We start from the raw sequence: 13,334 nt of genomic DNA on the forward strand, positions 1-13,334 counted from the left end.
GGAATATTTTTGAACCTAAGCACCAGGGTGAGTTTGAAGCATTATTTTGGCTCAAAAGCATGGTCACATATGTTGTAACTTTTGTCAAAAAAATTATTAAGAAATTAAAAACCATCCATGCTTTCAGCTTGTGGTTTGTAATTGAGGAAGAGGTAAGAACAGCTCAATATTCTTTTACAGCCTTAAACATTAATTGACTCTGATTTTGAGGAAACATGACAATCATAGACCTTTGGAAGTATATGCTACATTTTGGAAAAGAATAAACTTATTTTTTGTATACTGTTAAGTTTCATTAAAATTAGCTGTATAAAAGATGTTCAGCTTCAAAGTAATACAATAAATTTTTTTATAACTACCAAGTACAAAAATACAGATGATGAGAATTTTTGTAAGATATGTGGAATAAGAAGAGCTTATAATAAAGGTGATTTTGTAAGGCCACACAATCAATGAATAGCTTGTTTCAGTAAGCAAGCTTTGTATGGTAGTGACTTGAGGTTTTTTGAAGAACAAAAAAGATCATAACTAATATTTAGGTCGTGACAGTAGAAAAAATTCATAAATATATTTCCATGGTGGAACCAAAATATCATAGCCAATTACATATCATGCAAAAAAATATGAAGTCAAATCAATCCCTTAACCGAATAGTTAATTTCTTTGGAAACTTGATAGTATCAAAAGACCCTCAGAATATAGGCCAAAATAATCATATTTAAATAAATTAATTTTAAATCAGAAAAGATCTAAAATCAAGAACATTACTAATCCAGATTATTTTTGTATATGCCTATATAATGCATTTTTCTACTTAAAGCTATTATCTATAGGATACTATGAAAAATATTTATTAAAATTACGTGACGGAAGAAAGAGCATTCTATTTAAATCCTTACATTTTTCAAGATGATGATGTGCATATTAATATCAGCAATAAAAAAGTGGGGGAAAAGTAGTTAACTTTTAAAATATACTAAACTTAATCTTCCTCATCATACTCATACCTAGTCTATAGAAAACTTGATTTTAAGTATGATTTTAAGTATACCTGAAATACCAAAATATTCTAATAATATTCACCGGCAAAACCTATGATGAACACATGGTTATAATTCCAGAAAAATATTTATTAATAGGCGTGCCTGTATGATTATAATTGGCTTTTACAAGACTTTTATAACGTACTTATATGAATACTTAGGGCGTTAAAACTATAAAAGAACAAGAAACAAAAACGTCAAGAGTTCCACGTTGTGTGCGAAAAAGGCGACCGGTATAATTTGAGGTTATAAAACGAACAATAGCTATATCTAAAGGTAACTATAACTAAACAATGTGCACATGTTATTAAACTCTTCCAAGGTCAAAGAACCAGTATGAACGTGAAACAAAGAAAAAGATAATAAAATAACGAAAAATAACAAATATATATAAAAGTATTTACTTTTTTCGTTATCCAGCACTACTCATTCAATATAATCCTTTGTCAAAGCTGGAACACCATAGGATCACGTACTGTTGAGATAAACAAAGCACAATCTAAATTAGGAATATTTCAATCGCGTCCAGTACTTACATTTAATTTAAAAAGGCCCAACAAAACAAAACATGAAAAAATTATTCACTAAAATAGACAGTAAAATAGGTACGCACAAAACATTACTTTTTCAACAACACTTTGTTCTTAGTTGAGACGCGCACAGACAGTGTAGATACGAAACACTTTGTTCGATGCGACGTGAACTGATGAGGTGACTCTACATAACTGAAACTGACTCGCTCACCAGTCTCTACCACACGGCGCGCAACGGCAGATGTTCAAATAAAATCTACTCGGGACTGAAGTAGGGAGGGAGAATCTTGATATGACCTCTCACCCCTCGCGTTGAAAATGCGCCCTATTGGACATTGGCACCCCTTTTTTCTGACAGATAAAGGATAGAAAGTAAAATATCTAGTTCTCTGACCAACATATTTTAATTTTCGAAATGATATTAAATGTATAACGTAGTTTTTAGCCGGTAATTGTCTTTGGCGCTAAAAATTTAGGCGCCACAAGTAGCTAACGACCGCGATTCAAGAACTGTTCGATTGGAATTACGTTGACGGTTGAACTGATGAATAAAAATAAAGAAACCAACCGACAAACTGACAGTTGAAAGTAAATGATTGTAGCAGTTAGCGACTTTAATCGACATTGCATAAATCTTGCAGACTATTATTTAAGAAAAAGTCAGATTCATTTAGTGTAACGTAAAAAATATCTATATAAAATGATGTGTTTATATTGTGTTTGCAATTATTTCACATACGTTTGGTATGTTTTTATTTGTCTATGATTTATTAACGTCATAGATTGAATTTGAAATATATCATTATTGATGAATAATAGGTAGAAGAAATTTCATTAATCATAGAAAACATTTCATAAAAAAATTCTACATCTAATAATGTACATTACCATGATTTAATTAGAAATTATTACCTTTTGGGTGTATGTCTTTTTCATTGAAACCTTTTGATACTATTAATATAAATAACAATTTATGTCACAACAAAATGCATTTTTCTGTCTAACGGCTGTCTATGAGGATTTTCATTATGATATTACCATAATTCTATTTTTCCAAAAATAAATATTCTTAGAAAATATGCAAAATGTGTACGAGATGTTATAAAAAATAGGTCGAATTATTTTATTTAAGAAAATTGAATTAATTTCTGTCCTTAGTTAGCAGCGTTGAATCCATGAATGGAAGCATTTTTAGCCATACTACACTAATGTGTTTGGATTTGAAATACCTAATATGGCGTTTAGATTTCAAGCATATGAGGAAAGATCTGGAAATAGAATATCAATCAAAATAAATTAGTTTAGGAGTCAAACAAATAACAACAGGCATAACATTAGAAGAATTATGAATAACGGACCTGAATACGGATAAGGATAAGACTTTAGCAAGGAAGAGAAACAGAAGAAGAAAAAGAAAGTAAAGAGATAGGCAAAAAGAACGGAATAAAGGGGAAGAAGGTGAAAATAAAAACTAGAAAATTTGAAACAAATAAAAAGAACATCATAGGAATATGGAATAAAAAACTATAACAAGTAAAGAAGACGAATTAATAGAAGAAATAATAGGAACAGTATCTGAGAGTAACAGAAATAAAGAATAATGGTAAAGGAATGATAAAATTAAATAAAGGATACTGAAGTATATAAAAAAGGAAAATTTTATAAACGACAGAACATGAAAGAATGAAAAGACAATGAAGGCAGGGAAAAGAGAACAAAATGGCTTCGAAGCCATTAAAAACGAATGAAAAACAAGTAATAACAATTAGAATTCTATAACAAGTATATATGATACAAAAGAAGATGTAATAACAAACGAAGATGATATTATGGAAATATGGAGACAATAATTTAGATATCCTTCAAAAGAAAAGTATAAGGTATAAGGAATGAAATAAGTAAAAAAGAAGTACAATGAGCAATACAGGAAATGAAATTAGGTGATGCAACAAGAATAGACAAAATAAGAGCAGTAGACTGGCACGTGGGAATAATTATACTTATATATAAAAGAGGAGACACAAGAAACTTCTATACTTGCATCAATTAAGGCCGTGATCAACAGTAACAAATCCACTTTCAGTCAAAGATTGACTACAAATAAAGCAGAATTGCGACATTTTTTTTAAAAAAACAATAAAATGCACAAACTTTGTTACAAAATATAAGCGATAGCCACGAGTTGTCACTACGAAGGAATGCTTACAACTAACAGTATTTCGTTGAGTATGAGACCTTTGAAACAGAGCAGGTATACGAGCATGTATGTATAAGACAATGTATATAAAAGTACATTAACTTGCATATTACGAATAAAATAATTTTTGCTGTAAAACTCACCGTTTAGCTGAAAAACGCGAAAAAACTATTTTTTCAAACTCTTACCATCAATAAAATTTTTTGCACAAGGGGGATTAATGGGAAGTTTTCCCAATTCATTTATAATAGTTTTCTGAACATTCATACCAATTTTTAGCTCTATGGGAATTTTTGTAATCTTACTTCTATTTTAAGGACTAATTTGACTGGACTACAAAGTATTCATGTTTTGTTGCATACCTAGCAGTTATACTAATTCTTACCAAATTGTATCGATCACGTGAGAAATTTCATATACTGGGTGCTTCTAAATTTATGGAGAAAATTCAGAAGGTGTTTGCTCGTATCAAATTAAGATGAGTCTTTCCTATAACAAAACTTCCTCAGCCGCCCCTACAAAGTGGTGACTAAAATAGATTTTTTATTTTCTTTCTAAACGTGTACTGCAGCTTTGGAAAAACAAATTAAGAATAAAAATATTTATAAATAGAACATGGATTTCAAGTTATAATTTTATTTTATTATTCTTTATCTTAAATAAAATTTGATATGAAATAAAGTAAGGGTTGCGAATTTCATTCCCGTATGATGTAACAGGAATATTGAAAAATACCCGTAGTTATTCCTTTGCCAGTTACACGTTAATTAAAGAATTAAGCTTTACTGAGGTTATAAAAAAAATTCAAAAACACAATTTTATATATTACCTTTGAGGGGTGATATCTTGGAAAGGGATATATACCGATATCGTTGTAATAAGCTTGAAAAGGACTTATTTACAAGTGCAAATGGGGATGGGAACTGAAAGAACAGCATAAAAATTACACAATTGCCTGTCCCAGCGAGTAACATGAATATTCTGCCAAAGAAACTGTTGATGGAGACAATGAAATGGGAGTCGACGGAAATAAAGAAACAGAATTATAATGCAGCAACAAGTAACCATTGAATTCCCTATTTTTGAAAAAAACAAGATTTATTACAATAAAAAATGAAATCGAACCGGCTACTCAGAGTTATATCTGCAATCTTTAATAATAAGAACCTCATGCACTCGTTCACTCTTTCGAGTCGTGATATTCGTGATCAGCGATCTTGAAACCTCAAAGGATGTATATATTTGGCCAATTTCATAACGAATTTCCGAGGAGCTTCGGGAAACGACGTATAAACCAGCCACCACGGGCACCAGGTACTTCACAAGTCATCTCCGTAGTGATATTTGTGCACAGCGAACACGTAAACTCCAAGTGTGGATATATTTCATAACGAATTTCCACGGGATTATTGCAGACAACGAAGATGGCAAGTAACCCTACTCTGTTTGATGTGCGACTTTAGCGATCTCGAAAACCCACGAGTAATTTTGGTTCACAAAATATTCGGAGGTTCTCCCAAATCAAATACACTTTCTTGCAACTTGACCTGTTTTACTGCTCAGAAATTCCTATGCTTTATTTCCACGACTATTTTTTCAATCCTCGTACAGGGCTTAGAAAAATAAGATGAAATTTTTTGTAACATCCCACAGATTTGAAAAATAATATAGTAGACTATTATGCTTAATAAAGTTGGAGATTTACTTACAGTTAGTTGTACAAGAAAATGTGAGGGTTTTAAAGTAATTTATATTAGTACGAAAAAATGTTTCGTTTTTGTATAGGGCGACTCTGTATTGTTTATTTTAAACGTCCTTCAAATATATGTTTTAATTGATAAAAATATTATTAAATATTACGATTGTTTAAAAACATTGACTTTTCGATTGCTTTCAAAACAAATATTAAGTATACACACTCACTGCTTACCTAATTGAAATTGTCTCGGTTATCTATGATATATATATATATATATATATATATATATATATATATATATATATATATATATATATATATATATATATATATATATATATATATATTATACAAAAGGAAATACGTTATTCTTTTAAATTCTAGATTACTGTTATAATATTGTAGGTTATAATAAAAACAAAAAACACAGCGATACGTACAATGTCGTAGAAGTTTGTTGATAGTTATTTAATAGAACATGATAAAAAATAGATTAATATTGTGCGAACTAAGCAAAATACATTTTAACAATACGTCAATCAGTGGCAACTCGTTGAAATATGGTAAATATTATAGCCCTGTATTTTCCAAATCAACATATCCTTATCCACCTTTTTATAAAGTTTTCCTTAAAGTTGTTTATTGATAAGAGAAACTGATCTTGGTCTTAGTCTTCCAGAAAAAGTAAGATCAAGACAAAGGCCAGCTTCAGGTTCACAAGATTGAGACCAAGACAGCAGCAGTACAAGATCTATACAAAACCAATACCTAGTATTGCAGGACGGTTGCTTACTGGTGGCTTTTTTTACAAAGTGCAAGGTTTGGACAGGATGTGGAAGGAGTTGATACCACCAAGAACTTCAGCGTAACTTTCGCAGAATGTGGTGTAGTTATTGTTTTGTTATTGACTTGACAAGGAAATTAATGGATCCGGACAGTCACTAGCTCAGGTGGAGTCTATGTTTAGAAACCGAAGCATGTGTTTTTCTATTACAACAGTTGTGAGAAAACCCATTAGCGGTTAACTGAACTTGGATATGATAAATCTTCATAATTCTACCAGACACAACAACAAGACTTTGCGCTAGAATCGATTTCTCTTTGCGACGGGTTCTGGTAATCTCTTGTCTAACCATTGATTTTTCATGTTCGAGTTATTGAGATATATCCATTTTTCATCGTAAATAACAATGAGTTCAATAAAACGATGTTTATTCGGTTGTTTTGTGTGGCACTAATTGGCAACTTTTAAAGAATTTAACTAATGAGTTTAAATGGCGATGTTTGGTCCAAGCGAGTCCAGTAATCAGTGATTGCTGGTACTAGGTTGATTTCTACTGCTTTATTTGTAACCTAAATATCCCACGAAGGTGGAAGATGTTCATGCGTCAAATTTCCACTATCCAAAGGATTAGACCAACACTATGGCATTCATTCATTAACTGTGTCTTTCACTTCAATATCATATATTTTCCTTATTTTCAAATAATACACACAAGAATTTAATATGTTTTGACATACAATTTATTATAAAAACATATTGCGTCGTCAATTAAAAAAGAGGGTATGATTAAAATAAAGTAAAGTATTGTACATTTCCTAGAATTAGAAGCTAGTTTTAAAAAGTTATCACATGTTTAAATCAATCGTTAAGAATTTTCACATATGAAAAGCGACACTCTCAATAGCTTAGGATTAGGAAAACTTGTATGTTGTGTAATGTTGAATATATTGATTGAAATATTAAAATAAGCTTCATTATTCTTATTCTGGCTTAGTCTATCATATAATTGTACAAAATAAGAAGAAATCACAAACAAAATAGATGTGTCTAAACTTTCAATGTAAATCATAATAAAATCATAATAGTATCTAAAAATCAAGTTTTCTCTGTCTACTGATAGAACTAAAAAACAATTCTTTGCATTATTTTTACATTCCGAACATTATATTCTCTGTATAGAATGTCCTGCATATCAGAGTGAAAAGATATACGAGGGTTGCTACTTAAGTTTTAAGATATACAAATAAAAATAAATATTTATAATTGCATATGGCTCCATTGTTTTTCAAAGTATTCTACTTTAAGATTAATGCACTTTTGCATGTGTTAAATCCAATTTTTTTATTCAGATTGAGGTACCTCTAAAGCTTGTGATTTGAACGAATTAACCGCTTCTTCCGGTGTAACGTTGATTTCGTAATTCATCAATCGATCAATTTGATGTTTTGACTGTTCAAAAACGTTTTCCTTTGAACCGATGTGTGAGAGCTCGCAATGTCGTGATGGATTCGTCTTCTACGATTGGGTTCCCTAATTATCCAGTTATTTTATTTTTATTTATTTTTTATTTTATTCAGTCATTTATTTACATCATCCTTCAGCCCGAGGGCCAATTAAAAGTTGAGAAAGGCATACATAAGAGTTAACAATTGAACAATTAAAGCTGTAAATTACAAATAACCAATTGTACATTTAGATGAAGGGTGAATAACATACCCACAAAAATACGAAAAAAATAAGCAGTTCTGGAATTCCATTATAACACGAATAATGAGAAAGTTAAAGTACGGTAAAAACTTTCTCTTTTATGTTAGAAGTAGTGCCGCAAAAAATATGCAGATAATTCTACATTTGACAGTGATATTATTCCGTTCGATATGAAGGAGAAAATTTGAGAACATTAGTTCTAGCAACTGGAAAGTAGAATAAAAAGTGGGACCGGGTGGCAACTCGAGGAGTATGTATTCTTAATAGACCTAGCAATTCTGGACAGTCAATTTTATGTCACAATTTTGTGAAGGAATATCAAGGAAGATCACATCGTTTAAGTTAAAGCGTTGTAACAGTGTGTTTTGAGGTAATCCTTATAGTTTATAAATATTGTTCACATATAAAGGGGTTTCCAATAGGAACTCGACAATTTTGAATTTAGTTTGTGAATCTACCTTTTCACTTAACATCGAACTGTCAGTGTCAGTTTATTCAGTAGGCAAAACTTTTTCATCAAGGTGAACCACACGAACGAACAACGTCTGCAAATCTCAAAAATTTACTACAGAAATTCGGAGTCAGTGGCCGCTACTTTAAGAGCGTTACCTCAGATTTTCGGTCGTAATTCTCGACCTAGTAGACCGGTAGGAACAAGTTTAGAGAAAAAAGTTTGAGACTTCATATTCGTTGTGTGATGTTGTCGGGCCAGTGAGACTACGGGTTGGTCGAAGTATAGAAAATATCGCTGCCGTTGAAACGTCCTTAGCAAATGATCGAAATCAGTCAATTCCACGACGTTCTCAAGAGTTGGGCATCGCCAAGACCACTTTATGGCGAATTTTGCGTAAGGAACTTACTTTACACCCATACAAGATCAGGTTCACTCAAGAATTGAAGCCGATGGACCATTCGAAGCGACGTACGTTCTCGGATTGGGCCCTGGAAAAGATGCGTCAAGATGAACAATTTCATCGCATTTTTGGCTCAATGGGTTTGTCAATAAACAAAATATGCGGTGTTAGGCGGGTGAAAATCTACATGTGCTTAATGAAAAACCACTTCATCCACAAAAGATAACTCTTTGGTGCGGTTTGCATGCCGGCGGCGTCATATGGCCATATTTTTTCGTCGACGATAGTGGTCGCAATGTTACTGTGAATGGTGATCGTTATCGCGCCATAATTATCGATTATTTTTGGCCCGAATTGGTATATATGGCCTTGGACAGCATGTGGTTTCAACAGGACGGCGCCACAAGCCACACAGTACACGTTACAATCGATTTATTAAAGAACAAGTTTGATGAGCGTGTTATCTCAAGAAATGAACCAGTCGATTGACGGCCTCGTTTGTGCAATTTAACGCCTCTAGATTTTTTTCTTTGGGGTTACGTCAAGTCATTGGTCTATGCTAATAAACCGACGACTTTGGAAGAGCTCAAAGCCAACATTGAACGCGAAATAGCAGCCGTTTATGCCGAAATGTGTCATGGAAAATTGGGTCCAACGATTCAACCGCTGCAAACGTGCCTGCGGTGACCATAAGAGCGAAGTCGAGTTCCATTCATAAATGTTTTGATTGTACTTCAGCCCGATAATAAAGTTTTTGAAATATCTCAAATGGTTTTCATTTTATTTTGACAAAAAGTTGTCAATTCCTTATTGGACAATCCCTTATTTAAAATACTTTTTGTGAATATTATTTATTTTTCTGATATGAGTTTGGTAGTTTGGGCATATTATAGTTTTAGTAAAACGAATGAATTAAAAAGTAAAGCTACGGTTTTAATTTCGATAAATTGCCTAGAGTTTCTCAATTCAAAACCGAGGTTTCTAAAGGTTCCAATAAGGATAATATTAATATGTTCAACAAAGTTTAATTCACTATCCAATGGAACACCATGAACTTTGAATGTTACAGACGCTTTAAGTATATTATTAGAAATGCGATAATTAAAATGAAGGTGATTGAGTTTTCTAGTGAAAGATAAAGTATTACACTTTGAAATGTTAAGATTAAGTGTATTTTCATCACACCAATCATAAATTGGATCTATACAAGATTGAAGTAAGTGACAGTCATGAATGTTCCATATGGAATGATATAGCTTCGGATCATCTTTATAAAGGAGAACATTAGAATGTAATCCTCAGACAATGTCATTTATAAATATTAAAGATAATAATGGCACAAGTACTGAGCCCTGTGGCACCCCAGAAGAGTTTCTATGGAGTTAAAACCATGGTAAGTAAGTCTTTTATCCGTGAGGTATGACAAAAAAGTTGGTAAATGAATCAGTTAAACCAATGTTGGATAGCTTAGTCAGAAGAATGCCATGAATCAAGCAATCAAAAGCTTTGGAAAAATCTGTATAGATGACATCAACAGGCGACCATTTGCTTCGAAGTGCTTCGTGTGCGAACAATTTTTGTTGGAATTAATAGACACATATAGTCGATTGTTGTTTAGTTTCGGGTTTATATGCATAGATCCATGAATCGTCATATGTCGCGATGTACCACGACTGAATTGTTTCGGCATTTTTCCGACAACCGAATGAGCTATTCTTGAGAGATGTTCATGCAATATTGAATATATGCAAGTGGAATTAATGCCAAAGTATATATCAATCTCAAGTTATGTCACATAACGATCTTGCATTATCAGTGTAAGCACAGTATTGATGTTTTTTGGTACAACAGCCGATTTTGGACGACTTTCACGAAATACATCCTGTAGCGAAGTGCGACAACGATTGTATTCGGAAAAGTAGCAAATCACGGTGGTTCGAGATGGTGCTTCATAACCAAAAGTAGTTGATAGAAGTTGAAGTAAGTTGATAGACACACTGATGTTGGTTTAAATCACGTTGAAAGTTGAAGATGAATATTTCAAGTATCTGTAAACAACTCAAAATAGCACTCGTATGGCAAAACGTTCTGAGTACGATCGCCATTAAAGATGTCAAATTTTATTATGGCAATGTCAGTTTTGACATATTCTTCTCAGTGTTGCCATATCTCAAAACTTAGGCAGCAACCCTTGTATATAATACTTTTAATAATTTTTTTATTTATTAAAAATTGAATATACACAATTAAGTGGATATCATGCCTAAACAAATCGCCTCATTTTATGAATTTGTATTAATCATAAGATTAAAAAAGTATTATTTTCAATAACTCCCAAATACATGTAATTTACTTTCTCAACAGTAGCTCCATAACTTCAAATCAATATTTTAAGTCGGTGTTCATAGAATCAATGTAGCTTTAATGATTTCCAGCAAGCGTTGCAAGTCGTTCCGAAGAAAACTAAAAATACTAACGGAAAAAATTATATCGCTGAACCATTACGTCGATATAAAGAATCTCTTTCAATGTTGTATGTTAGATTATAATTTGAAACGCGAAATTGTACTAATTAAGTCATTGAATGTATGTATTCAGAACATCAATCGATTTCTATTAATAGTAGTGTGTATTTACTCCATACTATCCCATAATTTAAAAAAATGACTGTAATTTGCACAACTCACTTTTTATCGATAATATAATACAGTGTATTCATAAAATAACGTAACCTTTCAATATTTCAACTTTATTTGTTGAACAAATTTTTATATCGAAAACGAAGGTTTTTCTCTTATCAATTGTGTTGAAATGATTTGAATTATTTCTCATTGTCTTGAGTGAAAGGTGTTCATTATAATTAGGTACTTTTAAAATTAACTGTGTTACCGAACAGATGGTCGTAAAAAATTATGATGAGGTAACTCACTTATTTAATAATATGCATCCAAATCCCAACCAAATTACCAATACTGTAATTTGGAGAATTGTTGATATTTTTCATGAAGTGGATTCGTGGATTCAACTGAAAATTATTCTAAAATGGGCCTACTGAAAACTGAAAACTAATGATCTTTTAATTCTTCTACATCATTAGGAGTTGTAGTATACACAAAGACCTTCAAATATCCATAAAGAAGAAAGTCTAATGAGGTTATATATTGTTAGTCTTAAATATAAAAATAACCTTCCTCCTAATACTCCTACTTTTTTATACAAAGCACAAGAAAGGAAGGAGTCGTGATAAATTGACGTTTCTGGAAGTCTGCAAACGAACTTAGTGTTCATGAGTCACGTCTATCTGTCGTGTAGGTCTTGCAAAAACTGCTCTAGGTGAAAGTATGTTGGACAGCTCGGAAGAGTATCTGCCGTGATAGTATCGGTAAAACAGAGTCAGGTCAGCAACCTTTCTTATATGTTCTAAGTTGTTCAAAGCTGGATCGCTTATAAATCGAATTGCTCTCGTCTGTAATGAGTCGAGCATCCTTATATAATACTCTAAAGATTGACGAATCTACGCCTTGTAGAGAATTAGAAGCTTTTGCAGGGTATATTGCTTTTTGGTTTTGAAGAGGGCTACCAATTTTTGTGAAAATGGTTTAGCTAATTCGGCTACATGGTATGCTAGCTCATATTGCTACCAACCTCTACACCCAACAAGCACAACAATTTGTGCTGATGGTGATAGTTTCAGTCCAGATAGGACCAAATCCTGAGCAGAAGTTTCAGCTTTCTTTGTCAATACAATAGCCTGGGTCTCTGCTGTATTAAAACTCAATAAGGATGCTTCTAGTTCATTGAGGTGGCTGATTTGAGCGACGAGACCAGTGGGGTTATTCCAAGTGGGCCAAGACTTCATTGTTATCCAAGCATTTGATAATTTTTGCCACATTTCTATTTCTGACATCGATGTAGACAGGATGGGTGGTATTTTTCCCCGCGAATTCAAAGTTGATTTTGTAACAAAAATGCGACTCAGCATGTCCAACGTCGCATTTGCGATCACTGCGATTGGCCCATCTTATCCAGTCAACGATGGAATTTTCGACATACAGAAGCCTTGTCTGATCGCTTTTCTTACAGACCAGAAAGTCCTTGAAGAATTTTTTCCAACACCAGATTAAAAACTACTGTCGATATTGGATTTCATTGTCTGCATTAGTCGTTACTCTGCTGTGTGAGTTATCTAATGTCATCTTGACTAACTTCACAATTTTTTCGGTATTAGATTTTTCCTAGTAGATTGAAGGATACATTCTATTTCTGTCTACTGTTTCAGAAGCCTGCTTAAGATCTATAAACATAATAAGGAGGCCTAGATTTCGTGCAGAGCTTTTATCCATCTTTATGGTAAATATCTGATTCATTGTTCCTTTTCTTATATTGAAACCTTCTTGGTATTCTTCGACTATCATTTCTTGATACTCGCCGAGTCTATTTCTCACAACTTTGTACACCACATCAAGAAGTTATATCCCTCTATAATTTTCACATCTACGTTTATTTCCCTTCTTGAA

At 32.4% G+C, this 13,334-nt stretch overlaps 1 protein-coding gene across 14 annotated transcripts in view; it reads right to left on the reverse strand.

Moving 5' to 3' along the window:
* Positions 1-13,334, reverse strand: part of LOC130450265 (brain tumor protein) — a 421,334-nt gene that overhangs the window by 94,021 nt on the left and 313,979 nt on the right. For 4 of the 14 annotated variants that reach the window (XM_056788571.1, XM_056788572.1, XM_056788567.1 and 1 more), the window contains exons 1-2: positions 1,580-1,813; positions 1,448-1,518 (exon numbers count right to left, since the gene is read on the reverse strand). The exons of 6 other annotated variants lie outside the window; for them this stretch is intronic. The gene's annotated coding sequence lies outside the window, so the exon portion shown is untranslated. Of the gene's footprint in view, positions 1-1,447; positions 1,519-1,579; positions 1,845-13,334 lie in introns of those variants that run through there. 4 more of the 14 variants (XM_056788578.1, XM_056788579.1, XM_056788576.1 and 1 more) reach the window with 2 other exon arrangements.

Source organism: Diorhabda sublineata, chromosome 11 (genome assembly GCF_026230105.1).
Source record: "Diorhabda sublineata isolate icDioSubl1.1 chromosome 11, icDioSubl1.1, whole genome shotgun sequence".
In the NCBI taxonomy this organism is placed as follows: domain Eukaryota; kingdom Metazoa; phylum Arthropoda; class Insecta; order Coleoptera; family Chrysomelidae; genus Diorhabda; species Diorhabda sublineata.